The 26,898-nt window shown below is 40.5% G+C and overlaps 1 protein-coding gene across 1 annotated transcript in view; it reads left to right on the top strand.

The window, feature by feature from the left end:
• Nucleotides 1-26,898, top strand: part of CNTNAP5 (contactin associated protein family member 5) — an 869,192-nt gene that overhangs the window by 433,432 nt on the left and 408,862 nt on the right. The window lies entirely within an intron of this gene.

The raw sequence follows: 26,898 nt of genomic DNA, 5'->3' as shown, positions 1-26,898 counted from the left end.
TTACATCAATTTCTTTTTTACCTCAGGGAAATGCAACAGAACCAGATTTTGTTACATTCTATTGCTTAAGAACTACATATTTGCCTACTTACTGTTAATATTGAAAATAAGGCACTTTAAACAAGGAAGGTTAAACTTCAAACTTTTAGTGTTTTTGAGATTCCCTTTGCAGCATTTATCACACTGGCAAATGAAATGATCTTCTGGTTAATTAATATTTGTCTTCCTTAATAGAACAGGAGGTTCATAAGGGTCAGAACTATGTTTTCTGTTTTTCCTGCTGCATCCACAGTGCCTAGCAGAGTGCCTCACACAGGGTGGGTAGTTTCAAAATGCAATTGTGGACTTTTCTATTTCTCCTTCCAGTTCAATCCATTTTTGCCTCATATTTTAGAATTCTGTTGTTTGGTACACACACATTTAGTATTGCTACATGTTCTTGGAGGATTAGCCCTTTTATTGCTATATAATGTTATTCTCTGCCTTTGATGGTGTTCTTTGTTCTAAAATCTACTTTATCTGATATCAATATAGCCATTTTACTTTCTTTCAATTAAGTTTGCATGATAAAAACTTTCCTATCCCTTTGTTGTTAACCTGCCTAGATAATCATATGGGAAGTGAGCTTCTTGTAGATAGCTAATAACTGGGTCGCATTCCTGTTATTTATTAATTTTAATTAATTAATTGATTAATTTTGAGACAGAGTCTCACTCTCTCATCCTGAGTTGAGAGCTATGGCTTCACCCTCAAACTTTTGGGTTCAAGAGATCTTCTTACCTCAGCCTCTGGAGTCGCTGGGATTATAGATAGGCACCAGCCAAGATATCTAGCTAGAATTGCTATTTTTAGTAGAGATGGAGGTCTCACTCTTGTTCAGGCTGGTCTTGAACTCCCGAGCTCAAGGGGATCCTCTTGTCTCAACCTCCCAGAAGCTTAATTGGTGTACATAGAACATTAACATTTAATGTAATTAATAATTACAGGCTTTTTGTTTTATGTTTGTTGGGATTTTTTTTATTCTTTCTCTTTTCTCTACCTTCTTGTGTGTTCCTTGAATGATTTTTAAAATCCTTTTGCTTTATCTAGTGTTTTAAGTATTTCTGTATATGGTGTTTTTGGTTGTGATTTTTGGTTTCTATGGGTATTTATATATATATATACACATATATATGTCATTATATATGTGTATATATATCTTATCATAGTTTACTGATTTCACCATTTTACCAATTTGATTGACATGTAGAAACCTAACCTTTTTTAAACATAATTTTACCTTACCTTACTTAATGTATAATTGTCTTAATCATTAGTTCTTCCCTATATACTCAGAACCATTTCAGATAGTGTTATTTTTACTCCAATTGTCAAACATAATTTAGAAAATTTAAGAGGAGGAGGAAAGATTACTGCATTACTCATATCTTTTTCTTTCTATTGCCAAAAGACAAAAAAAAAAAAAAAAAAAAGAAAAAAGTCTTCAAAGTAGTGTGGGCCTCTCTGGTTGGGATGAGTATAATGGGAAACCCTCATTACCACTTCCCATGTTCCCTCCAGTGACCTTGTAGGCTGTGTGTGTGTGTGTGTGTGATGGAGGTGTCCTTGTTATCGCTGGACTGCGATGGAAGTCCTGACTCAACACTAAGCTATCTCTGGCACTGGCCCTGCAGGGAGTGGGTGGAGGGTCCTCATTACTGCCGAGTCGGGGTGGGAGTCCAGTCCATGTGGTCTCCATTGTCACTACAGGGAAAGACTTGGTACTATCTGACAAAGGTTCAACTCCAGGATACCCAGATATTCTCAGACTGGTCTTCTCTGATACCACCCTGGGGTTTGGGCATTTTGTTGCAGTATGGCTGAAGGGAAGTGGAGTCATACTGATGTTTTTTTACAATGGTAGAGAAGTAACTATCTAAAAATATTTTGCCTTTTCCACGCTCCCCCTTTCCTCATCCTTTGGCTACAGGGAGCAGGCTTCTAATGGCAAATAAAAAAAAAATTGTCTACACTAATGGATCTTTCTGGGTTGATCCCTCATCTATACGGCTCGGACAAAGGAATCAAAATGAAGAGTCAAGGACCTTCCATATTCTTCTCTCCATCATCCCGAGTCTTCCTGGATTTGTATTACACATAATATTCACAATCTTTTAGTTGCCCTTAACATGAGAAATGTAAAAAAAATAAATATGCTACTTCAAATCAGAAGTAGCACATTTTTTTTTTTAACCTATGGCCAAATAAGCCGCTGTATCACCAATAGGTAAAACCTGATTTTCTTCGCAACCTTATTATCAAACTATCTAGAAAAAAGTTAAGTTTGATATTTAAATGATGTTGTGTTTGTTTTTTCTCTTGGTAAGTATAACCTATGATGAATATTTCATATTTTTAGGCTCTATGTTAACACATTTTTTTGAAGATTTGCCACTGTATTCCAGAGTGTGTGACAGGCTTGCTAGGGAGAAATTTCACTGGGATTAGAGTTTGCCAATGTTTTAAAAGGTTTGTGCCAAGTTTCAGACTACGTTAAGTTTAGAAGAGTTAGGATAGTGCTAGGGAAGGGGTAGTCACCGGACTGGCTCTGGGAGATTCAGTAGTGTTACTTGTCCCTTCTTTGCTCAAGCCAAGACTCTGGACAATTCTGTAATTTACCTGTATGAGCTTACGTCATCCACCTCCTAAAGAACCTAAACACTGGGGTGCAAATGACATTTTTCTTGAGTTTAGGTCAAGAGACTTGAGCCATGGAAAGCACACTCTTGCCCATGCCTTTCTCAATATTATTTCCAAGAAATATTTCATAACATATTCATTCCTTTGAGTTCAGTCTGTCAACACTGGGACACTTATGCTGAGATCATGCCCTGTGAGAAGTTTAACCCAGCCTCATGTCATGACATCACAGGGCCGCACCACCTGCCATTGCCCTGAGAGTTGGCAGAGCAAGTTGAAAACACAATAGGCTTATAGAACATTGCTCACTTTCATTGTTCATAAAGTGAGGCAGAAAAGTACCAAAGCCTGAACCTTAGATATAAATAACTAAGATCCCTATGGCAACATTTATGAAGAAAATCTCCATACGTATTATGTGTTAGAAAATCTCTTTAATTTTGAGATGTATTGAATACAGTCACTGAACAAGCTGAGCAAAAAATGGAGAAAATAGAAAATAAGAAGAGAAAACATCAGTTTCTAAAATTGGAAGCTTCCGTCATTTCTTTCCTGAAAGCATCATCATCTAACATTTTCTTTTTTAAATTTTTGAGTCAGAGTCTCACTGTCTCACCCTGAAATTGAGAACCAGGGTAACTTACAGCAACCTCAAACTCTTGCCTCAGCTTCCTGAGTAGCTGGGCCTACAGGCACCTGCCACAGCACCCAATACTTTGTGTGTGTGTGTGTGTGTGTGTGTGTGTGTGTGTATGTGTGGAGAAACGAGGTCTTGCTCTTGCTCAAGCTGGTTTTGAACTCCTGGAGCTCAAGTCATCCACCCATCTTGGCGTCCCAGAGTGCTAGGATTACAGGCATGAGCCACCTTGCCCAGACTCATTATCTAAAACTTTAATAAATGGCGTGGTGATGTTTAAGCTACTATGGCACTTAGCAAGTTGCCCAAAACTTCACTGGTGTATTTTATCCATCAGGTTTTAATTGGCAGTATTGTTAATAAGAGGCACAAAGAATCCATTTAACACTGATGTACTTGCAAAAAAAAAAAAAAAATCCCAAGAAAAGCATTCTACCATGCAGGTAAACAGGAGTAGTTTTAACTTTCACAATTTAAAGGAAAATATATACATTACTTTTCTTCTAGGTTGCTTCCACCCCTGTGCTTAACAGAGGATCCATATCACTACACACACGCACACACACACATGCACGCCCCGCACGTGGGTGTACATGCACACACACGCATACATAGCACAATTCCTTTAGGAAATCCTTGTGGGAAGGAATGGGTCACACTGTTAAATATTGAATACAATCGCTACAATTTCTGTAGTCAGCCCTAAAGTTTCTCCCCCAAACAATGTATCTCATCCCATATCAGCTTTGTTCCAAGTCTGTAAGTCACTGTGGTGTTAAGTAAGGGCTTTTGTAAGGTACAATGTTTTTGTCCTGTTCCAGAGTTCATGGCTTCACTTATAGTTATTGTGTCTTGGGAAGTTCAGACTTCAGTAGGAGATTCAAGAAATCAAAAGATCAGACAACAGGAAGAGCATGATAATGCCCGTAAATTACAGCACACAGTTAAAAGCTCAGGGAAGTGCCAGCGTCTGTGTCGTCTGGAGTAATCTCTCTAGCGGGCTACAGTCAGGCAGCATCCCCACTGCAATCTGTCATTCCTTTCTTGTGGGACCTGCCCACTCCTTGGAGATTTAACAGCTGTTCCATGAGCATAATTCAATTTAGTCTTTATAGCTCGATTTGACTACAAGACGATCCTCCACATCCCAGAATGCAGTAAAACTAACAGCTTAAAGTAGACATAAAAAATATCTCACTCTTCTTTCTCAAATCCTCTGTCCTACGCTAATACTGTGTCATATAATAAACAATCAGAAAGGAAATGGCCCATTGAAGTGTGTGTACAATACCTGTAATGGGGTTTATTATGTACATAATACAAGAAATATAATGCCCTGATAGTTTCCTGAAAATGATTAATTTTATTCCTTGCCCTCCGTAAGAAATGATGCTTTCTTTGGAGCTGTCCCCTCTGAGCATTACTCTTCCTTCCAGAGGCAAGGGGAGGAGTGTGACGGCGAGTTGGCTGCAGAGTCGCTCCCTTTATCATTTTTAACATACTTCTTTTTGCATTTAAATGAAGAAAATAGCAGAAATGTTCATGTTACTTTATTTTGTCTTCAGTAGAAGTCAAAGAAAAAAAGGCTAATGACAAAAATACAGTTGGTTTTGGAGCTAATAGACCACATCAACTCCCCTTGTGCCTTTGCCTCCAAATAACTGAAGTTAAGGGATTGCACGGGCCCTGCCCGCACCAAGCCTGTGTAATAAGACTCCCACTCCAATGGCTGAAGTTGCTAAACAATCACAAAATGCCTTTCTACTCCTCGAAGGAAACCTAATGGTCTTCTCAATCCAAGGTTCCTGGAAACACCAACAGTAATGTAATATTTGAGAGACTGACTTTCCTATATTCTTAATCTACCCTCTTTCGCTCATTTAAGTATGAGAACTTGTGGGCCAGTTATTGAAATTCTGTATCCTTATATGTAAAATGGGAATGATTATAGTGCCTACTTCAAAGTGTTAGTGTAAATATTAAATCTGTAATGTGTTTTTCACATTGCACGGTCCACAGTATGCACCCAATACATTGAAGCTATGATTAAATAAAACATCTACAAATCCATTCAGCTGAAGTTGGTCTGTAAGCTGATATTTCTTTGCCATTTTATATAGATAATTAATGAAGTCACATACAGTATCTGAATAATAATAGTAGATTGGAGGTAGCTCATGATGTTTTCTGAATCCGAATTTTAATGTACACCCAAACTATGAATCATGAAGTGAGTTTGGAGTGAATATAATACATACTTATCCATCTGCTTCGTTTTAGGAAATTTAAAAGGCATGAGTTTAGATTAGATCAAATAATAGATGTCTTTAAAAGAAGGCATTTTAGAACTGCATTACCCAGGGTGTACAGGTGTATTGATAAGTAACAATAGTGGGCTTTTGTGAAGTTTGTTGTCTTTTGTTTGCTTCTGTGCTGTTGTGCGACTCCTTGGAGTGTGGTTGATTATTTCTTGTAGCTCTAAAGTCAAGAAAGCACTCACACTCAGAGGTACAGGTAAGGGCTAAGTTTGCACATGAAAGCACGCACACACACACACACATACATGCAGCCGAGTGGCAGAAATCTTGTCTTACCTTCCTATGACCCAGAAGCTCATAAAAATTGCTCAGAGAAAACTCCCTACTGTCTAGTGAAGCCTATTATCTCGTCAGCTTGTCCCTGGGATCATGTCTCATCTTTGTGCCAATGCTCTGTGATAAATGCTACTTTCCTTTGATGGAAGGAATCATTTGGAAAAGCAACTAACGCATCACATCTTATCTCCCCATACTCTGTCGTCCACTGCCATTGCCCAGTCTGACATTCACACCCTGCGTCCAGGCTGCACACTCCTCACACCAGGGAACATCGCTTCCACATTATTAGCTTCCCGAGTAGTGGCTCCCTTCCTTTCTTTGGGAAAATTGAAATTAAATAATTTCAATGTCATAGGAAGAGTAGGGATTACTCTTAAACAAACGTGAAAATGTCACCCTTAAAACTAACATGAAAAAAATGTTACCCTTAAAACTAACATGAAAATGAATTAGCAGGGCGGCGCCTATGGCTCAGTCGGTAAGGCACCGGCCCCATATACCAAGGGTGGCGGGTTCAAACCCGGCCGGCCAAACTGCAACCGAAAAATAGCCGGGCGTTGTAGCGGGTGCCTATAGTCCCAGCTACTCAGGAGGCTGAGGCAAGAGAATCGCTTAAGCCCAGGAGTTGGAGGTTGCTGTGAGCTGTGTGAGGCCACAGCACTCTACCGAGGGCCATAAAGTGAGACTCTGTCTCTACAAAAAAGAAAAAAAAAAAAGAAAATGAATTAGCAGAGGGAAATGAATTGTCTTAGTCCATTCAGGCAGCTACAACAAAATAGCATAAGCTAAGTATCTTCTACACACAGAAATGTATGCCTCTGGAGGCCGAGAAATCTGCCGTCAGTGTCAGGATGGGCAGGTTCTGTTGGGCACAATTCCGAGTTGCAGACCTTAGACTTCCCACTATGTCCTTGCACTGTGGTAGGACAAACAAACCCCCTCGGAGGATCTATTTTGTAGAGCCGTCAATCCCATGACCTAATCACCTCCTGAAAGGCCTCATCTAACACCTTACATTGGAGCTTAGATTTCAATGTATGAATTTGGAGGGGAGGTGGCGGAATGCACACAAGCATTCAGACCAAGGCAGGCATCCTCTCTGGGATTATTTTACCTGAAATTAATGTTATGACTTTCTTTTTTAAGGTTACCTGTTTCTTTTGCTAATCCATTAAATGACTACCTAAAGTTATTAAAGAAAACTTATATAGAATATTTAAAAAACAATTCTGCATATTTCTTATTGAAAATTGGAATATACAGAATAGAGCACCCATCCAGCCAGAAATACATGGTTCTCATTTATATGTAGTCCATTTTCACATTCTAAGAGCATAAGTCACATAGACCATATCTTTTTTCTTTTCTTTTCTTTTCTTTTTTTTTTTTTTGAGACAGAGTCTCACTTTGTTGCTTTCATTGGCACTTCCAAGTAGCTGGGACTGCAGGTGCCCACCATAATGCCCAGCTATTTTTATTTTTTGATTGTAGTTGTCATTGTTTGGCAGACCCTGGCTGGATTCAAACCTGCCAGCTTTGGTGTATATGGCTGGCACCTGAGCTATAGTCACCAAGCCACAGGGAGCGTATCTAATGTAGCATAGACCACATTTAATTAACAATTTGATATGTTGGTTTTTTTAAACTACTTAACTTTAAAAGCTTTTATTAAAATTTTGATTTTCTTCAATTATAAGCATGATTTAAAGATTAATCAATTCACCATTCATTCACAATTTGCAGTAAGAGTTTACTGTGTTAAAATTTGAATTGTTTGAATTTTCACTGCCAAAACAATGCTGACATGGCAAACATGAAGCAAAAATAGTTTTCTGAAATTTAAAGTAGATGACTAGAAATGAAACTTTTTGACCCAACCCCTGTTGTTTAAAGTCTGCACCAAGTTCCACACCCACCCAAGGGGTACACAGGAGCCTGCACTTCCTGCTAACTTCACCCCACCTGCTGCGTTCTACTCATTAGAATAGCCAAGTGTCTTTTAATAAAACAGGGCTATGTGAAAGTTGCAATCAACTCAGATATTTTTCTTCCAATTCCTGCGCTGAGCATGTTGTTTTTAGGCTCTTTCCCCATCAATAATAACAGCAGAGATGGCTCCTGCATGGGAAGGCTGCCTGTTTTCTGTTTCAGAGAGCTGTCTTACAGACAAAGCCACAGATCCTGGCACTTATGCCCAAGGGACAGTCACTGGAGTGACGGGTGACAGAGCTCCACAGCTCAGATCCTATTAGTTCCTCTGTCTCTGAAGCCTCTGCATGTGGAGACAAAGGCAGGCACTGTTCCCCTCACTGGCCATGGAAACCTACTTTACACTCAGGACCAGGTGGATTAATGAAACAGCCAGGGACTGTACCATTCACAGTCTTCTTCCTCACCCGGAAAGCACTTCGTCATCAGATTTTATCCCCTTTTTATTACACATCTCTTTCTTTCCTAGGATCAAGAATGACTTTTAAATGAAAATAAAGAAAAATAAAATACAAGGCCACACAGATTGAACAACAGTGCTTCCCTGGGTATTGAAGACCAACAGGGTGTTTCCAAAATGGTCCCTATGTAGTTTGTTAATTGTCAAAGACGCCCATCCTAGGTGTGTCTTGTGATGTAAGAGCTTGAGAACAGAATCCTAGCTTTGGTGAGAGAAAGGAAGGTGTCAGCAAAGGTGGAGCTCGAATCCCTTTCCTCCCAGGGCCCAGCCTCTGCAGTCTCCACCTGGCTGCTGGGCTCTTCTTCCTGGGTTGCAGGAAGGCCCGGGAAATCCTGCACAAGGACCTGGCGCTTCCCCTGAAAGTCAGCCCTCTACTTCCAGTGGCTCCTGCATTCTTCTTATGGGAATGGGAACTTTTGTGCAGGCGATTTGGAAACAGTTATAACTGGCTCTTCTAACATAAACGTTTGCTTCCCACAGTTTCTCACTGGTGGTCCCTCCTGGCCAGCTGGGCCCAGGCTTCTCGTTGCTTCTAGAAAGCTCTACATGCTTATCCTCCCTCCATGCTTTTTCATGCACTATTTCTCCCATATCAGCTGAGCTGCCTTTTTTTCTCCTTCACCTGTTCTCTGACCAGTCCCAAACTAGCCATCATCCTCTAAACTCACACCTCGAACCAGGATGCTCATAATATCTCTCTGGGTCTCATTAGTAAAGCAGTGTCTGGAGCCCCTCAGCTGCGCCAGCCATGAGCCCTGCAGCTGCTGCACGGTGAGGAGGCCCCAGGAGACTTGAAGAGGGCAGAGGAGCCGAGGCTTCACGGAACCACGAGGAGGCAGGACCAGAGCAAATCATGAGAAGCTTGAAAAACTAAAAATCATAAATGTTTTCCACCATATTAACAGAGGCAAAAACAAAGATCACATGATCCTCTCAATAGATGCAAAAAAAAGCATTTGATAAAATCCAGCATCCTTTTCCAATTAGAACACTGAAGAGTATAGGCATAGGTGGCACATTTCTAAAACTGATTGAAGCTATCTATGACAAACCCACAGCCAATATTTTACTGAATGGAGTAAAACTGAAAGCTTTTCCTCTTAGAACTGGAACCAGACAAGGTTGTCCTCTGTCACCTTTACTATTCAACGTAGTGCTGGAAGTTCTAGCCAATACAATTAGGCAAGACAAGGAAATAAAGGGAATCCAAATGGGAGCAGAGGAGGTCAAACTCTCCCTCTTTGCTGACGACATGATCTTATACTTAGAGAACCCCAAAGACTCAACCACAAGACTCCTAGAAGTCATCAAAAAATACAGTAATGTCTCAGGGTATAAAATCAATGTCCACAAGTCAGTAGCCTTTGTGTACACCAATAACAGTCAAGATGAGAAGCTAATTAAGGACACAACTCCCTTCACCATAGTTTCAAAGAAAATGAAATACCTAGGAATATACCTAACGAAGGAGGTGAAGGACCTCTATAAAGAAAAATATGAAATTCTCAGAAAGGAAATAGCAGAGGATATTAACAAATGGAAGAACATACCATGCTCATGGATGGGAAGAATCAACATTGTTAAAATGTCTATACTTCCCAAAGCAATCTACCTAGTCAATGCTTTTCCTATCAAAACACCAACATCATACTTTCAAGATTTGGAAAAAATGATTCTTCATTTTGTATGGAACCAGAAAAAACCCCGTATAGCTAAGGCAGTTCTTAGTAATAAAAATAAAGCTGGCATCAGCATACCAGATTTTAGTCTTTACTACAAAGTCATAGTGGTCAAGACAGCATGGTACTGGCACAAAAACAGAGACATAGACACTTGGAATCGAATTGAAAACCAAGAAATGAAACTAACATCTTACAACCACCTCATCTTTGATAAACCAAATAAGAACATACCTTGGGGGAAAGACTCCCTATTCAATAAATGGTGTTGGGAGAACTGGATGTCTACCTGTAAAAGACTGAAACTGGACCCACACCTTTCCCCACTCACAAAAATTGATTCAAGGTGGATAAAGGACTTAAATTTAAGGCGTGAAACAATAAAAATCCTCCAAGAAAGCATAGGAAAAACACTGGAAGATATTGGCCTGGGGAAAGACCTCATGAAGAAGACTGCCATGGCAATTGCAACAACAACAAAAATAAACAAATGGGACTTCATTAAACTGAAAAGCTTCTGTATAGCTAAGGAGACAATAACCAAAGCAAAGAGACAACCTACACAATGGGAAAGGATATTTGCATATTTTCAATCAGACAAAAGCTTGATAACTAGGATCTATAGAGAACTCAAATCCACATGAAAAAAGCCAACCATCCCATATATCAATGGGCAAGAGACATGAATAGAACCTTCTCTAAAGGTGACAGACGAATGGCTAACAAACACATGAAAAAATGTTCATCATCTCTATACATTAGAGAAATGCAAATCAAAACAACCCTGAGATATCATCTAACCCCAGTGAGAATGGCCCACATCACAAAAATCTCAAAACTGCAGATGCTGGCGTGGATGTGGAGAGAAGGGAACACTTTTACACGGCTGGTGGGACTGCAAACTAGTACAACCTTTGTGGAAGGAAGTATGGAGAAACCTCAAAGCACTCAAGCTAGACCTCCCATTTGATCCTGCAATCCCATTACCGGGCATCTACCCAGAAGGGAAAAAATCCTTTTATCATAAGGACACTTGTACTAGACTGTTTATTGCAGCTCAATTTACAATCGCCAAAATGTGGAAACAGCCTAAATGCCCACCAACCCAGGAATGGATTAACAAGCTGTGGTATATGTATACCATGGAATACTATTCAGCCATTAAAAAAATGGAGACTTTACATCCTTCGTATTAACCTGGATGGAAGTGGAAGACATTATTCTTAGTAAAGCGTCGCAAGAATGGAGAACCATGAATCCTATGTACTCAATTTTGATATGAGGACAATTAATGACCATTAAGGTTATGGGGGGGGCAGCAGAAAGAGGGACGGAGGGAGGTGGGTGGGGCCTTGGTGTGTGTCACACTTTATGGGGGCAAGACGTGATTGCAAGAGGGACTTTACCTAACAATTGCAATCAGTGTAACCTGGCTTATTATACTCTCAATGAATCCCCAACAATAAAAAAAAAAAAAAAATCAGAACCAGCATCAGGGAGTGCTGGACTGAGCCTGCTGCACACCCACTCTCCCTTGCCAACTCCAGTGCACTGTGCGCAGTCACACACAGGAACCAGCTCACTGTTGCAGAGTTCAAGGCCACGGCACTGGCTCAAACTGTCTTTCCCTTCTCCTGGACACCCCTAGATAGCTCCCCACCCCATCTCGCTGCCCCTATGGTTGACAGCTTCTATTTGGTTTTTCACTGCCTTGATGACTGGCCATGTTTCTAGTTCTCTGTCTAATTCTCCAGCCTCCTGCTTCCTTACTCCCATCACGCCCCTCACCCTGGAGCTTAACACTGCTCTGACTCTGAGGGCCCCAGACCCTGAACCCTGTTGGTTGATAAGCTCAAATCTAGCTCAAAAGTGTTACAAAGGGGAAATTACAGGGCAGGAAGGTAGATTCAGGAAATATGTCACAAGGAGCACCAGAGCTTGAGCTGGGTGTTGAAGAGAGGTTGTCGCTCAGGACGTCCAAGCAGGTAGGCAAGCTTCCCAAGCAGGGCGTGGGATAAGCAAAAGCTCCAGGAGGGGAGATGGGAGTCACTGTGTCTTATTCTAGTGTATTTACTTACAAGAGGTATTCCCATCACCCTGTAAAAGAGGGAATGGCCTGAAAAAAATGTTTCCTGTCTCTTTCAAAATATCCCTACAGTTGAGAATGGAAACTCGCATCTCTGCTTCAGGCCACTGGTCCAGGATGGGCAGGGAAGTGTCCATTGTCCTTTGTGGTATAGAAGATGGCTCAGTGGAACTGTCCTGATGGTCGTGTCTGGGCAGGAGGAGGTCTCCAGAGACCTCCATCTCTTGCCCAGAGATGGGATCATTCCAAATCAACTATAGTTAAACAGAAATTGCCTGAAGCTGAAAACTCCCCTTAAAAGCCCTGTATTTCTGCTTGTGGTTAGGGAAAAGGTACTTTCGGGCAGGAATCCGCCTTTTCCTCAGTTGCCAGCAAATTAATCAACTCCTCTTTCCTTCACTTCAACCACTGTCCTCCATCTCCCGACATGGCCTCAGGGGCAAGTGCTGAGCTTTTGGTAACAAACCTAGGTATTTTGCTAAATTTCACAAAAGAAACGTTCTCTGTGTCACTCACAGCACAGAATCTGTGCTAGTCAGGAAATGTATATGGATGAAGGCTCCCTGTGTGGAGGAAGAGTGTGATTTTTGAAGGCAGAATGATTAAATCCCAGCATCTCCACCTAAGAGGTACAGAATCTGGATGAAGTGAATTAAGCTCTCCCAGCTTCAGGGTCCTTCACCTCCATGGTAAAGCTAATAATACCCACTTTACATATATAAAGTGACTCCTAGGGTATTACAGGCATTGAGTCACTAATAGCTAATACTATTAACATAATTATTTTTATTGCCTCACTCTACTCTCCATTTCTCATCATGTAGTCCCCATGAAGACCATCATCCTATGAGTGACTTCTGGCCTGTTCTATAAATGGCCTTTTGCAAGGACAACACCAAAGCTTTCAGATCAGTAATTGTTATTATCTTCTCGGGCACACACTCCTTTAAGGATATGATGGAAACTATGAACACATTTTATTCCATGTAACATTTTCAGACCTAATGGATGTCCCTGAAGTCTATCCATGGACGCCTGGCCCAGGACCCCAGGTTAAATCTTAGATAAGGAGAAATGTGTAGACCAAATTAAGTTTTGTGTCTGTCTTTGTAGATTCCTAATAATCATCAGAACTCTGAATGGGCAGGGACTCTGGATCTGACCCACGTAAGACACCAGTGTGAGCTCTTAGAAGCTCTTGGCCTTTGGTCATGAGATTTAGAAGTGTCTTTCTGCCAACCTTGTCTGAAAACAAAAAAAGAAAAGAAGGTGGAAAACTATTAAAATTGCTAAAAGATGACTCTAAGTGATCCAGAAATAACAAGGGCAAAAAATTAAATAGTTTATCTAGCCCGAGAGAAGGTGGATGGTGAAGGAAAGGGCTAGGGGAGCTGCCCCTGCTCACCTCTCAGGCTGAGACTCAGACCCCTCCAAGAAGGTGGGGTGTCCAGACAAACCCCAAGGAACACACTTCCCTGGACAAACACGCATCCTTCAGGTAGCAAGACAGTTTTCCAGAGAATTCAGGTCTGAGTTGCTTGGAGGAGCTGGCACCATGGGGAGGGTGAAGCTGCAGCTCATGGCAGAGTCCCAGCAGTGACAGGGCATAGGAACCAGGAAGCATCTTCCAGTCTCTGCCACCCTGCAGTGGCCCACTTGTACCCCAACAGACAACACCTAACGTTTAGCCAGTTGACAATGGGAAAATGCTTATGGGGCCAACTCCATTACCAAGAGCAGGGCAAAATGGAGTAGTTCTGGAGCAGAACCTCAGAAATGGATAACTGGCAATCACTAGTCTTGCATCATGGTGTTTTTAACTTGCATATAATTTTTTTTCTAATTGTGTGTCTTTAAAACAGATTAAACGGTAGTTTAAAAAAAAAGGTTACAAAGTGGAGTCTCTGGACATCTGGATGGGAGGCTTGGAAAGACATATATTCATGATTTCGTATGTCACCGGAGCACATACTTAGGTAATACCAGCACATCTCACAAATGTAGGAAGCACGGAATCTCATACACAGTTCTAAGCCGCTGGGATTAGTAAAATATTAATTTATCTAACTTTGTTATTACATATATTCTTAATAAAAATTCATGCAACTGCCCCTACTTTCATTTATGGGCCAACATAATTTATTACCCTAGAAAATATTTCTCCTACCCCCCAAAAGTTTAGAACACTCTTAGATGGACTACTGGAAATACCCAAACAATTCACACATGTATAGGACAATTTCAATGTTACAATTCTCACTGACACTTCCTACTCACAACTCAACTAAGTATTTTCTCACTTTGTAGCTTAAGCCAAGACAACCAAGATGTCTTTATTTTTAAATGTTCTTAGTCACAAAATTTAACCTGTATTCCAGTTTGTCAGTCTATGGTATGTGTGCAAGACTTCCATCTTGTTGTCCAAGTATCTCTGCAAGTGTCTCTGCAGCCCTCACCTGCACTCCAAAGAGCAGTTGGTCCCCATGTTTCCTAAGAGCCTGGAGAGGAGCAGGGCTCAGGCTACTCTGGAAAACCCAAGCACCACAACCCTCCCATTGGTGTAGCTGTACAACCAAAATATAAACTAATACGTATAAAAGGAGTATTTCCTTCCACTTATTCACAAAAAAAGGTAATAGGAAATTTAGAAAACGTAGAAAAGCAGAAAGAAAAAAAAAATCACCTGCTTTCTCATCAAAGGCAACCATCAATGTTATGCAGGTATAGATTTTCTAGTCTTCTTTTAAAAATGACTATTTTTGTATATAATTCCTTTTTTCTTTTTACTAATAGACACTGTAATGAGAATGACTCATTAAATATATAGCATATGCCAGATATTCTGTCAATTAATTTTCAGATGTACCTATTTTTATCCTCAATATAATTCTAGAAGGTGGATCACTCTTTGAGGCTTCCTCTTGCAGTTGAGAAAAAGGAGGCTTAACAATATTAAAGTAACTTGCTCAAGATATATAACTAGTGACTGACAGAACCTGGGGTCTTTCTGATGCCAAAATCGTGTTTAATTGCCATGATATACTTTATGCCCATTTTATATTTTGCTCTAATACTGAGTTTCTACATTGTAACTGAAATAAAGTAACATTGTGAAATTGGTGATCAAGAAAGGCTAAATAAGTGAAAACTTTTTTTTATAAGAGGGTAAAGTCCCCGTAAGAAAGCGAACACAGTACAACTAGGAGGTACATAGTAAATATTTGTCTAAGCTATGTCCAGACCATTAAGCCAAGAAAAACGGCAGGTTGTGATCAGCTGTGAAGAATGCCTTTCTATTTAACATTGGAGCTGATCCGCTGCATACCTGGAGATCTTGCCATGCGATTAAGAGATCTGCAGCTCAGTCTGACTCTTAGCCACCTGGTGACAGAGTGTTTGGAGACAGGGTTAGAAGATGATCTTTGGGGTGCCTCTTTCCATTTCCGTTTTCTGCTCTCTGATTTAGCGAGGTGGCATGGCCTACTTAGAAAAACAACTGTGTGAGTCAAGAGCTGTGGCTTCCCCATCCAACTGGGTCCCTAGGTAGCTAAAGTGAATTGTGTAAACTTCACAACTAACTTGCTCTTTCTGATGCTTTCTGTAAAAAAAAAAAAAAAAAAAAAATTCGAATTATGTTCTCTAGATAATCTCTAAAATGTCTTTTAACTCAAGAGATTTTTACTAAGGAGAACCATTTAAATCTTTCAATCATGGTAATAGTCTACTTCAGCTGCCATAACAAAATACCACAGTCTATTTGGTGTAAACAGCAGAAATTCAATTCCTGGAAGGTGGAAGTCCATGCTGATGGTGTCAGCAGGATTGGTTTCTTCTAGGTTTGCATACAATCATCTTCTCCCTGTGTTTTCACTGGATTATTCCTCTGTTTAGGTCTATGTCCAAATTTCCATATCCTTGTAAGGATATGAGTCAGACTAGACTAGGGCCCACCCTAACCACCTCATTTTAAGTTAATCATCTCTTTAACTATTTATCTCCAAGTACAGTCACATTCAGAGGAATTAGAATATAGGCCTTCAACATATGAATCTGGAGGTGATACAGAAGGGGATGGCAGTTCATCCTATAACAATAACTTAGGATCCTGATACTTACAGTGCTCATATCAGCTATTAATAAGATCCCTCACCTTTCTCAAATGAAACAAAAACACAGGACTGTCAACCCCATGAGGTAGTCAGGTACCCTGATCATTTTATCCTTCTGCTTGATCATTCTAATGCTATTTTTTCCATTCTGAGGGTCCAAATAGGCTATTGGACTTGAGGTATTCTATCTACATATCAGGCTGAAGAAGAAAGGAAGAAGGGAAGGCAAAAAGGATATTTCTCTCAGATGAGTCTTCTCTATTCCTCTAAGGAGTCTTCCAGCAAGTTGCATCCAATGCTTTTGCCACGCCATACCTGTGGGCCTGACTTACTCACCTGGCCACACATGCCTGCTAGGGAAGTGGGGAAACGTGGTCTTCCAGTTAGGAGCATTGTGCTCCTAAATGAATCAGCATTCTATAGCCAAGACAGGCAAGTACAGTGTATTTTTTGTGGGTAACAAGATCTTTGCCCCAACCTCTGAGCAATATACCTTGGCATATGAGCGTTCTCGTGTATGAACATCTATTTCAGTATCAGAGCTGGGAAGCCCAACTCTGTCATCACCATTACAATGGTGCACTGGACTTGTACTGCCAATATGGCAGCCAGCAGCCATAAATGGCTATTGAGGATTTGAAGTAAGTACATCTAGTGTAAATTGAGGTGTGTTTGGGGGATGTAACACATATTAGATTTTGAAGACTTAAGATGAGAAAAGTAAAATAATTTTACCTTATAATTATTATTATGCAATAATTTTAATATTGATTTCATGTTTAAATAACATGTTATGTGTTGAGTTAAATAACCCTATATTAAAATTTAAATTACATTAATCTACTTTTCTGTCTTTTAAAAATATGACATTTTTTAAATTATATATGTGGCATATGTTATATTTCTATTTAAACCATATTGATTTAGGCTGTCATCCTAAACATAAATATTCCAGTAGAAAATTCCCTTTAATTTATATATATTTTTTTAAAAATATTTATAAGACTGTATATGTACTTAACTCACAACATGATGATCTGATATATTGTATACATTGGATAACGAATATCACGATTAAATTAATTAACACATCCATCACTATCCATGCCGTGCATTAGATAACTGGAAGCTGTTCATTTTATAATTGGAAGTTTGTATCCTTTGATCAGTATCTTTCCATTTCTCTCACCACCCAACCCTGACAGCCTGACAACCACTGTTTTGCTCGGCTTCTACGAGCTCCACTTTTGCAGAGACCACATGTTTGCCTGTGTCTGGCTTATTTTACTCAGCGTAATGCCCACCATATTCATTCATGTTGTCACAAATGACAGAATTGCCCACTATCTCATGGCTGAATAATATTTCATTATGTTCACATAATACACACCCAAATGTCTATAGCTGTTCCTCTGTTGAGGAACACATAGGTATTTTCCATGTCTTGGCTGCTGTGAATAATACTGCAATAAACACGTTAGTGCAGATAGCTCTTTAAGATACTGATTTCATTCCTTTCAGATATATAACTAGAAGTGGGACTGCTGGATCATATGGTGCTCTTTTTAAGCTTTTGAGGAACCTCCATACTGTATTTAATAATGGCTATTTACATGTACTCCCACCAACAGAGTTCTCTTTTCTCCACATCCCAGCCAACACTTACCGCTTTCTTTTTGGTAATAACCTTCCTGACAGATGGGAGGTGACGTCACATGGTGGTTCTGATTTGTACTTGCCTGGTGGTTAGTGACGGTGAGCCCCTTTCTTTGTGCCTGTTGGTAATTTGTATCTCTTCTTTGGAAAAATCTCTATCCAAGTCTTTTGCCCATTTTTATTCAGATTATTTTTTTTTATTTGTATATTTTGCTAGTGAGTTACATGAATTTCTTGCACTTTGTGAATATTAACCTCATATCTGGTATATAGTTTGCAAATATTTTCTCCTATTCTGAAGTAAACCTTTTCATTTTGTTGCTGTTTCCTTTGCTGTGCAGAAATTTGTTAGTTTGATGTGGTTTCACTTGTTTATTTTTTCTTGTGTTGCCCATGTTTTTGGTGACATATTTAAAAAGTCATTGCCTAGATAAAAATAAGGGTGCTTTCTTCTGTGTTCTGTTCTAGGAGTTTTGCTGTTATAGGTCTTATATTTAAGTCTTCTATACATTTCAAGGTAATTTTGGTGAAAGATTTAGGACAAGGGTCCAATTTCATTCTTTTGCAGATAGATACCCACTTTGCCCAGCACCCTTTGTAGAAGGGACTGTCCTTTCCCCATTCTCATGGGTTTGTTCTTGGCTTTAATTTCTGTTCCACTGGCCTATGTGTTTATTTGTATAACAGTACTGTACTGTTTTGATTCCTACAGCTTTGTAATATACTTTGAAAGCTGAAGGTTTGAGGCCTCCACCTTCATTCTACTCTCAAGATTACTTTGGTCATTGAGGGACTCTTGAAGTTCCACATAAATTTAGAATTTTTTTTTTCTATTTCTGTGAGAATGCCATTGTAAATGTGATGGGGTTTGCATGTAATATGCAGACTGCTTTGGGTAGTATGGACCTTTAAACCATATTTATTCTTATTAGGTGTGAATGTGAAATAGTTTTCTGTTTTTTGATGTTGTTATAAATAAGATTAATTTCTTTCTTTTTCAGAGAGTTTGCTGTTAGTGTATAGAAATGCAACTGAATTTGTATGTTGACTTTGTATCTTGACAGTTTACTAAATTTGTTTATTACTTATAATAAGTTTTTGGTAGAGTCCTTAGGATTTTCTATATATAAGATTATATCATCTCAAAACAAAGATAATTGTCTTTTTTCCTTCAAATTTGGATGTTTTCTAAAATTTTTTCTGCCTACTTACTTAGGTTAGGACATCCAGTACTTTGTTGGATAGAAGTGACCAGAGAGGACACTCTCATGTTGTTACTGATTTTAGACAAAAAGTTAACCAACTTTTTGCTGTAGAGTATGGTGTTAGCTGAGGGCTTGTCATATGGCCTTTATGTTAAGAGATTTAAGATAAGTTTCTCATGTAAAGGACATTCCTAATATACCTAATTTGTTGAAAGCTTTTGTCATGAAAAGATATTGAATTTTGTTAAATGCTTTTTCTGTGTGCATTAAGATGATCTTAAGATTTTTATCCTTTATTCTCTTAATGGTGATGTACCATATACATTGATTTGCATATGTTGAACCTGTCTCTATTTTTTATAGCAACATTAAAAATATTGCTTTAAAGAAAATTTATGATTTTCCTATTTCATAAATATTGTTGATAAAATGGAGAAGATGACTTTTATAATATACTCAGAACTGAGCCAAACATTTGCTTGATTTTCTAGGCTTGTTGGTGGCCTTGCCATGTGCACGCATTTACTACTTTTCTGATCTTAATCCAAAAGCCAAAAACCTTGTATTATTTTCGGAGCTCAGAATTTTTATTCTTTATTAAAATAAATTTAGTCTGAGAACGCACAGTATACCTACATGTAGAGTAGGAAGTTGTTTTGTTTGTAGACAAGGAAAGTAGTTCAGGGTAAAGTTGTGTGTGTGTGCGTACACACACACACAACTTTCCTTTGCCCTTAGGCTTCCCAACAGAGGCTGACAACGGGGACTAGAGATTTGGCTCACATACTTATGGAGGCTGAGAAGTCCCACAACTGCTGTTTATAAGCTGGAGACTCTGGGATACTTGTAGTGAAGCCTAATCTGAGTCCAAAGGGCTGAGAAACAGAGAAGCTGACCATGTAGTTCTGAGTCCAAAGACCTGAGAACACAAGGTCAGGAGTGAGGGGACACTGATGTGAGTCCTGGAGTTGAAAGGTCGAGGAGCCTGGAGCTGTCGTCTAAAGACCGGAGGGGGAGTTTATCCTAGCTCCCACTGATAGGATCACATTCTCACCGTTTCTCTGTTTCTGTTTTTGTTCTTTTCTCTCTGGCCCTCAGCATATTGAATGGTGCCTTCTCCTACTGAGGATAGATCCTCCTTGCCTAGTTTACTTAGACTATATGCTGATTTCCTCTGGAAAGAGTGTCTGGAAAGACACTCACAGACACCCCCCCCAAATAATGCTTTACCAAGTTTCTAAATATTACCTGATCCATTCAAGTTAATACATAAAATTAACCATTTCACATTGCTATTATAATGATTTGCTACTTTTGCCTACCTGAGTAGAATAGACACAAGACTTAAGATTGTAGGAGAGGGGACAAGAAATTATTCAAGGGCAGTAATGACTTAAGGGTTGTGTTTCATCCAAGTGCACTTATATCATCTCCCTAAATCAATCGATCAATCTACCTGCTGTTAGTTCTTTCTCTCAGTAATCTACACTAATTCCCTAATAGCAACTACTAATTCTGAATATTTTTATTACGAAAGGCTTCAAATGAATTCATGTATAGAAAACTGTTTAACTAAGACTCTTATTATAAAAGTCGTACCTTTTCATTTTAAATGTTTTAGAAACAGAGAACATTTTAACTATGGCAATAAAAATCACCATAATTCCAACTACCCAGAAAGAGCCATTATTTAGCAAATTAGTTACTGTTCTCTATCTACATATTTATATAGGTGTATTTTGCCTGATTCATAGGAGCAAATTGGTAGTCTTTTCATTTAATTTAATATTATATGGTAAGCAATTTTCTTGCTTACCATAAACATTGCTAGTAGTGGTAACAAAATTGTATGTCTTATGTATATACCATAATTTACTTAGCTATTCCCATAATTCCAGACCCAGTTTTGTATTATTGTAAGTAATGGCGCTCAGCGTATAAATCTTAGTTCAATTTCAGATTATTTCCTGAGGATAGATTTCTAGCAGTGAAAGTAGAGTGTCAAAAAAGATTATTAATATCTTTGAGCGTCTCGATTCATATTTCCAAATAGCTTTGCACGATATTTGCTAACAGAAATTAAAGAGTGCTCAGGATAGAGCGGAAGTTTTATCTTCCAATTTAAAACTAAGAGGTTTCCAGTTTAATCACAGGTCTATTTTTCACTCCCTCCCCTCCACCCCATCTCCCAAGCTCCTCCTCTGGGATTTGTCCTTAAGTGAAAGGCACTACATTTGTGAAAGCCAAAAATGTTCAAAAATGAGTGAAGTTTTCATCTTCAGTACACAGAGAATAAGCACAAATACAGGGCCAGGAATAGCGTCATCAACAGGTCAGGAGCCATGAGGGAGCCCAGTGCCAATGAGCTAATACGAGCAGGTAGTAGATTTGGGAGGGTGAATCAGGAACAAAGTCAGGAGAAATCTCCTTTCGCCAAAGGCAGGGAGTGGCTCCCAGTTTGCTGGTTCCTGCAGGTAAACCCTGGTGCCAGGCTGGAGGGCCATGTGAGACCATCTTCCAACCTGGCCATGCACCTTGGCCATTAGCAAGACTTCTCCTTAATACCAAAGATGCTTCTTTTCAGAACATTCCTCAAATGAAACCCCAAGGAGTGTGGTGTCTACTCCTGAAGGCCTCCTTTGTGAGAAACAAAATGTTGTCTGCCTACATAAATGCCAAATGTCCAGTCTCCCTTAAATTGCTAAAATCCTCACAGCCTTCTTCCCAGGGTTTATCCTTTCTGTTTTTTCTCCCTCCACCCAAATGCTGTTCCCAACTCTCCTCCTTCCTACTTTGCTTGCAAAGCTCAAATTAAAGTGTATTTCATGAACCCAGGTTACACAGGTTTGTTCCTTGCTATCCTAGGAACACACATACCTCCCTTGGGGTACTTGAACATGGTCGTGATGACATATTCCCAGCTCCTAGTCCCACAGCTACACACGTTCCAAGTACACAAGTTCTGAGCCTGCCCTCTCCTAGGTTATATCTTTAGCTATGAGGATACAGCCGGACCCACATGAACTGCTTAATGTTGTACATACCTGCTGAATAAATAAACGAAAAAGGAAAGAAGCCTATCTTCCCCCAAACATGAAGAAGAGCCTCGATTTTATTACCTTTTCCCCCTTGAGTTTGTGAATGAGGAAGATAGCTTAGCTCACAGGGCAGACTTTTCCCCACATTTGCTGATAGCATGCCAGTCAATCCTGGTAGTTTTCAGACAAATCAAATTAGAAATGGTTGTACTCATTTGGAAAATCAAGAACTGGCTTTGAAATCTTTCCCCACAAATTAGATCGAATCGAGATCATTTTCCCCAGCTTATAAATGCTTGATTGGCTTTGTGTGATGCCTCATGATTGAAGCTAAACCCTGCACTGCTAGCTTTATTTTTCACTCACCAGGGTGTTGTGATGTCTGGATGATCATTAAAAAAAAAAAACAAACACCCAGAAGGAACATGCTTTGTAAACAACAGCTCAGTATAGTAGTATAACCCTTGGAAGTGGTGCATTTAAGGAACTCTAAACCAGACAAGGTAAGCAGAACTTCAAGCTGGGTCTGCTGTATTGGTCTTAAAAAACAGTTTTTTGGTGCGGCAGGACAGCCACATCTGACTGCTTATTTCCTCTCAGGACTTAAAGAAAGTCACAGGATTTCTCTGTGACTACAGTAGAGGACCCCTGATGGGGATGGCCAGCTGCCCACCCTCCACTTCCTCCAGTCCCCATGCAGTCCCTGCCTTTAGCTTTGGCCTAGTCACCTGGTTGGATTCAGGCACCTCCTGTCTTCGGTCGTGGTGTATTCCCAGCCCACCTTCACCTGCTATCGTAGGTCTTTTTCCAATAGACAAAAGGCAATGGTCCATTATTTTTATTTTATTCTTTCTGGTGACTCAAGCCCAGACCAGGGTCTTACTGTTGAGCTGACAGTGTTTGAGGGGGTGAAATGGAGAGTCAGGGAGTGGCGGCAAACAGCCTTGCTGAGGGGTGGGATGGGCTGGAGACCACTAGCTTTGCAGACTCCTCCCATGCCTTTCATTTATAGCTTCCTTATTTTCAGATTGTCATTTAAAGCAGACCAGCCAATAGCTTTCTTGAGTCTTCCACAAAATTAGCTAAGTGACTTGAGTCACTAATAGCAGGTAGTAATGCGTATTGTTGGGCAGTGATCTGAGTCCAAAAAGAATGTGCTTGAAAATTGAACAAGATTGGCCAATGTTCGGCTGGAGAAAAATGCCCACGAATGAGAAATACCTATGAGTGATTTACCAGCAAGGGCTCACTGGGGCCATAGCCTGTGGTCTATGGAGTCCATACAAGGTTGGCAACAAAGGTAAATATCGTAAAAGGTGGTGGGTTGCTGGCAGAGAGATAAGGCAAAGCCAACACCCAAGTAGGAAATTCAGGAATAATTACCTTGGGCACTGAATTATAAAGCTTTTCAGGTACACCAATGATCTCAAATGAAATAATTAAAGAATTGGGTTTAGTCATAAAGTTGTAAAACAGGCACAGATGAAGCCGTTAGTTAAGGACGTGTGCCTCCTCGGTCCTGTCAGCTCCCGGTTCTGGCTCAGTAAATTATGGCATTTCTGCCGTGTTCTGAATCCTGCTAAAACGTCCAGGCACCAGTGAACACATGATAGATTCTGAGTTTTAGGAGTGTTTGACAAACATGGACGCTGTGAGCACCCCGTGGAATACGTTCCACCTCTCACGCACTCACACTCTGACCACCACAGACTTTCCATCATCCTGTCCCTCAGCAGAGCAGCATCTTCTGAAATTGGTCCCTCCTTTTTTTTTTTTTTTTTCAGAGACAGAGTGTCTCTGTCGCCCTTGGTAAAGTGCCATAGCGTCACAGCTTAGAGCGACCTCCAGCTCTTGGGCTTAGGCCATTCTCTTGCCTCAGCCTCCTGAGTAGCTGGGACCATAGGCGCCCACCACAACACCTGGCTATTTTTTATTTTTCAGTTTGGCCGGGGCCGGGTTCGAACCCGTCACCCTTGGTATATGGTACTGGTGCTCTACTCAGCCACAGGCTCCCCCTGGTCCCTCTTTTTAATAGGTATGCCTCAATTAATTTCATTGATCCAGTGGTCATGTGACAAAGACCTAGAGGGGCCTGGTTTTCTCTGTCAGAAGAGTCAGGAAGGCCAGGCCCCACCGTGATGGTCCCACCCCGCACCATGAGGAGATGGCAGTTATGATGCTGTTACTGCGATATCCCCTTTGTGATGAGCTCTGTGCCACAGAGGAAAGCTTTCTGGTGGCTGGGCTTTACTGGATTTCAGTCAGCTTCTGACATACTTCAGATGTGGCGGCAGGATGGTCTGAATGTGGGTGGATGGAAGGTACTGCTGAGATCCTGCTCTCACACTCATATCTCCCTCAATCCCTTTCTCTCTCTCTCTATCTCTCTCTCTCTCTCGCAATCTCTCATTGTTTTCTTCTGCTTTTCGTTGCTGAGTCCTGGGTTCAATCCCCAGCTAAGCAGCTGCACCGAATTTCTTACATTTTATCGTCTCTGAGAAAGATCCAACTTCTCTAATTCCTCATACAGTTGAGCATTAGTCTAGTCTTCTCTTTGTAAGGTATTTTTAGAGTCCATTTCCTAGGGAAAGAGAAAGAAGGAAGAATAATAAGTCAACTGGTTGTCATACCCTGGCAAGCATGTTTAATAACATTGAGCATTTTTTTTATACACATATATAGACACACACACATATACCCCAAGGGTGTTGAAAAACCAGATACGCATTTTAAGAAAGGAAAGAACTGTATTAAAATTGCAACATTCAATATATACCAGTAACAAAAGACAAATACAAGTCACACCGAACACCTCTTATCATTGCAGTAGTCAAACATGACTTGAGTATTACATTTTTTATACATTTTATACATGATTTCCCTTTCTTAAAATGGCCCCCTCTCTGTAGCCACATAATCTTCTACTTACTTTGAAAATATCATTATTGTCTATGTTGATTTTTTTCTCTCTTTGCTGAAGTGACTCAGAAATTGTTAGGAAGAGGCCTAGGTTTCCTTCTTTATTCCCTGAATGGTTAAAAAAAAAAAAAAAAAAGTCTTGTAAAATATAAATGCTTGATTATATGGCTCGTGCCAACAATAGAACTCCCTCCAGTAAAGAGACGGAGGAGAAGGGTGTGGAAGTTCAGCCTCAGATATCTAAGAATGGGGTAACAAGTGGAATCCAGGGACCTTCCAGTCCAGTAACCTCTGGTTACAAAAAGGGAAACTAAGGCTTTAGGTGGAACTGGTCTCTGCTCATGGAGAAAAGCATCAGACCTGGGCAAAAAAGAAAAAAGGGCAAGCCAGGAACAATGCACATGGCCTTGTTTGGTCTCAAATCATCCCTCAATCATCATTCTCACGTTACAGTAACAAACAAGGAGCATCAGAGGGAAGATAGGGTTTTCCCAGTAAATATTTAGGGCGAGAATCTAGTTCTGCCTAAATTTAACGTTCTCACTTCCCTTTCAGAATCCAAAGCAAGATGCTCTATGCCCAGTTATAAATGTACTATTATGTAAGGCTTAGGCAGTTATCAAAAAATAGCTAATTGTTGCAAGGCAATGCAAGAAATATGATGAATTCCTGCAGGTGGCATGTGCCATGGAAAGTCAGGGGAGAAGGCAGCCTCGCTGGGGGTAGAGGGAGTGGGAAGGCCTCAGCCCTGCGGAGGGAGACCCCACTGGGCCCTGCAGGGAGGGCTGAAGAGGTGGGCTGCAGAGCACTGAAGAGGTCATGCCTGCTGGAGGGAGGAAAGCATACTAATGGGAGATGTGAGCTTGACGGTTCTGTTTGTTGGTGGTCAGCTCACACACTCCAGTGGGGGTGGCGCTGGTGACCTATCAGCCGTCGGAGGTCATCTGTGGTCTCCTGCTAGAAGTCCACTTTGCAGGTGACTCTCCCACCCCTTTGCCAATTGACACCTCCTCACAATTGTACCTGCAAATTTCTCACTCTCCCATGTCATTACTTGTATTAGTTAGGATTCTCCAGAGAGACAAACGCATTGTGTGTGTGTGAGTGTGAATGAATGTGTGTGTATGAGAGAGAGAGACAGAAAGATTTGAAAGAGAAATTGAGATGTAGTGTACGAAGTTGGTTCTCTGGAACATGGAGGCTGGGAAGCCCTGGGACATTCGTGAAAGTTCTGCCTTGGAGGATGGAGGAGCAGGGGAGCTCAGGCTGTGAATCCCATTTTGACGGCTGGGGAGTAGGGCGCAGGCCCCATATGCCAAAGGTGGTGGGTTCGAACCCAGCCGAGGCCAAAAACTGCAAAAAAAAAAAAAAAGAAAGAAAGAAAAGAAAAAGGGAAGGTGAGAAAAGATGTCCCACCCCAATCCGGCAGGCAGGAAAGAGAAAGGTGTGAACCCCACCTTCCTCTTTGTTTTATTCAGCCCCTCTGTAGATGGGAGGTGGCACTCACACAGGGAGGCCATTTACCCATCACCGATTCATACTTTAATCTCGTCCGGAAGCACTAGCACAGAAACACCTAGAAATAATTCTTCATCTGGACATCCTGTGACCAGTCAAGTTGACACACACTTCATTAACTCTTCTAGATTTTTAGGCTGAGCTATCAATAGAGTCCTGGCCTGTTCTTATCTATATTACTACAAAAGCCACCTGGAGGACTGCCAGTGGCCACTGTTTGCACACAATACACTCTTTCCCTCCTAGTTAGTCTCCAGAGGGAAATTCTCAGGCTTGAATGTGACTGCACTTCCCAGTTTCTCTATCAGCCCCCTCCATTTCTACGC

Source organism: Nycticebus coucang, chromosome 7 (genome assembly GCF_027406575.1).
Source record: "Nycticebus coucang isolate mNycCou1 chromosome 7, mNycCou1.pri, whole genome shotgun sequence".
NCBI classification, from domain to species: domain Eukaryota; kingdom Metazoa; phylum Chordata; class Mammalia; order Primates; family Lorisidae; genus Nycticebus; species Nycticebus coucang.
Note: the sequence above shows the minus strand (reverse complement) of the source record. Positions and strands in the feature narration are given on the sequence as shown.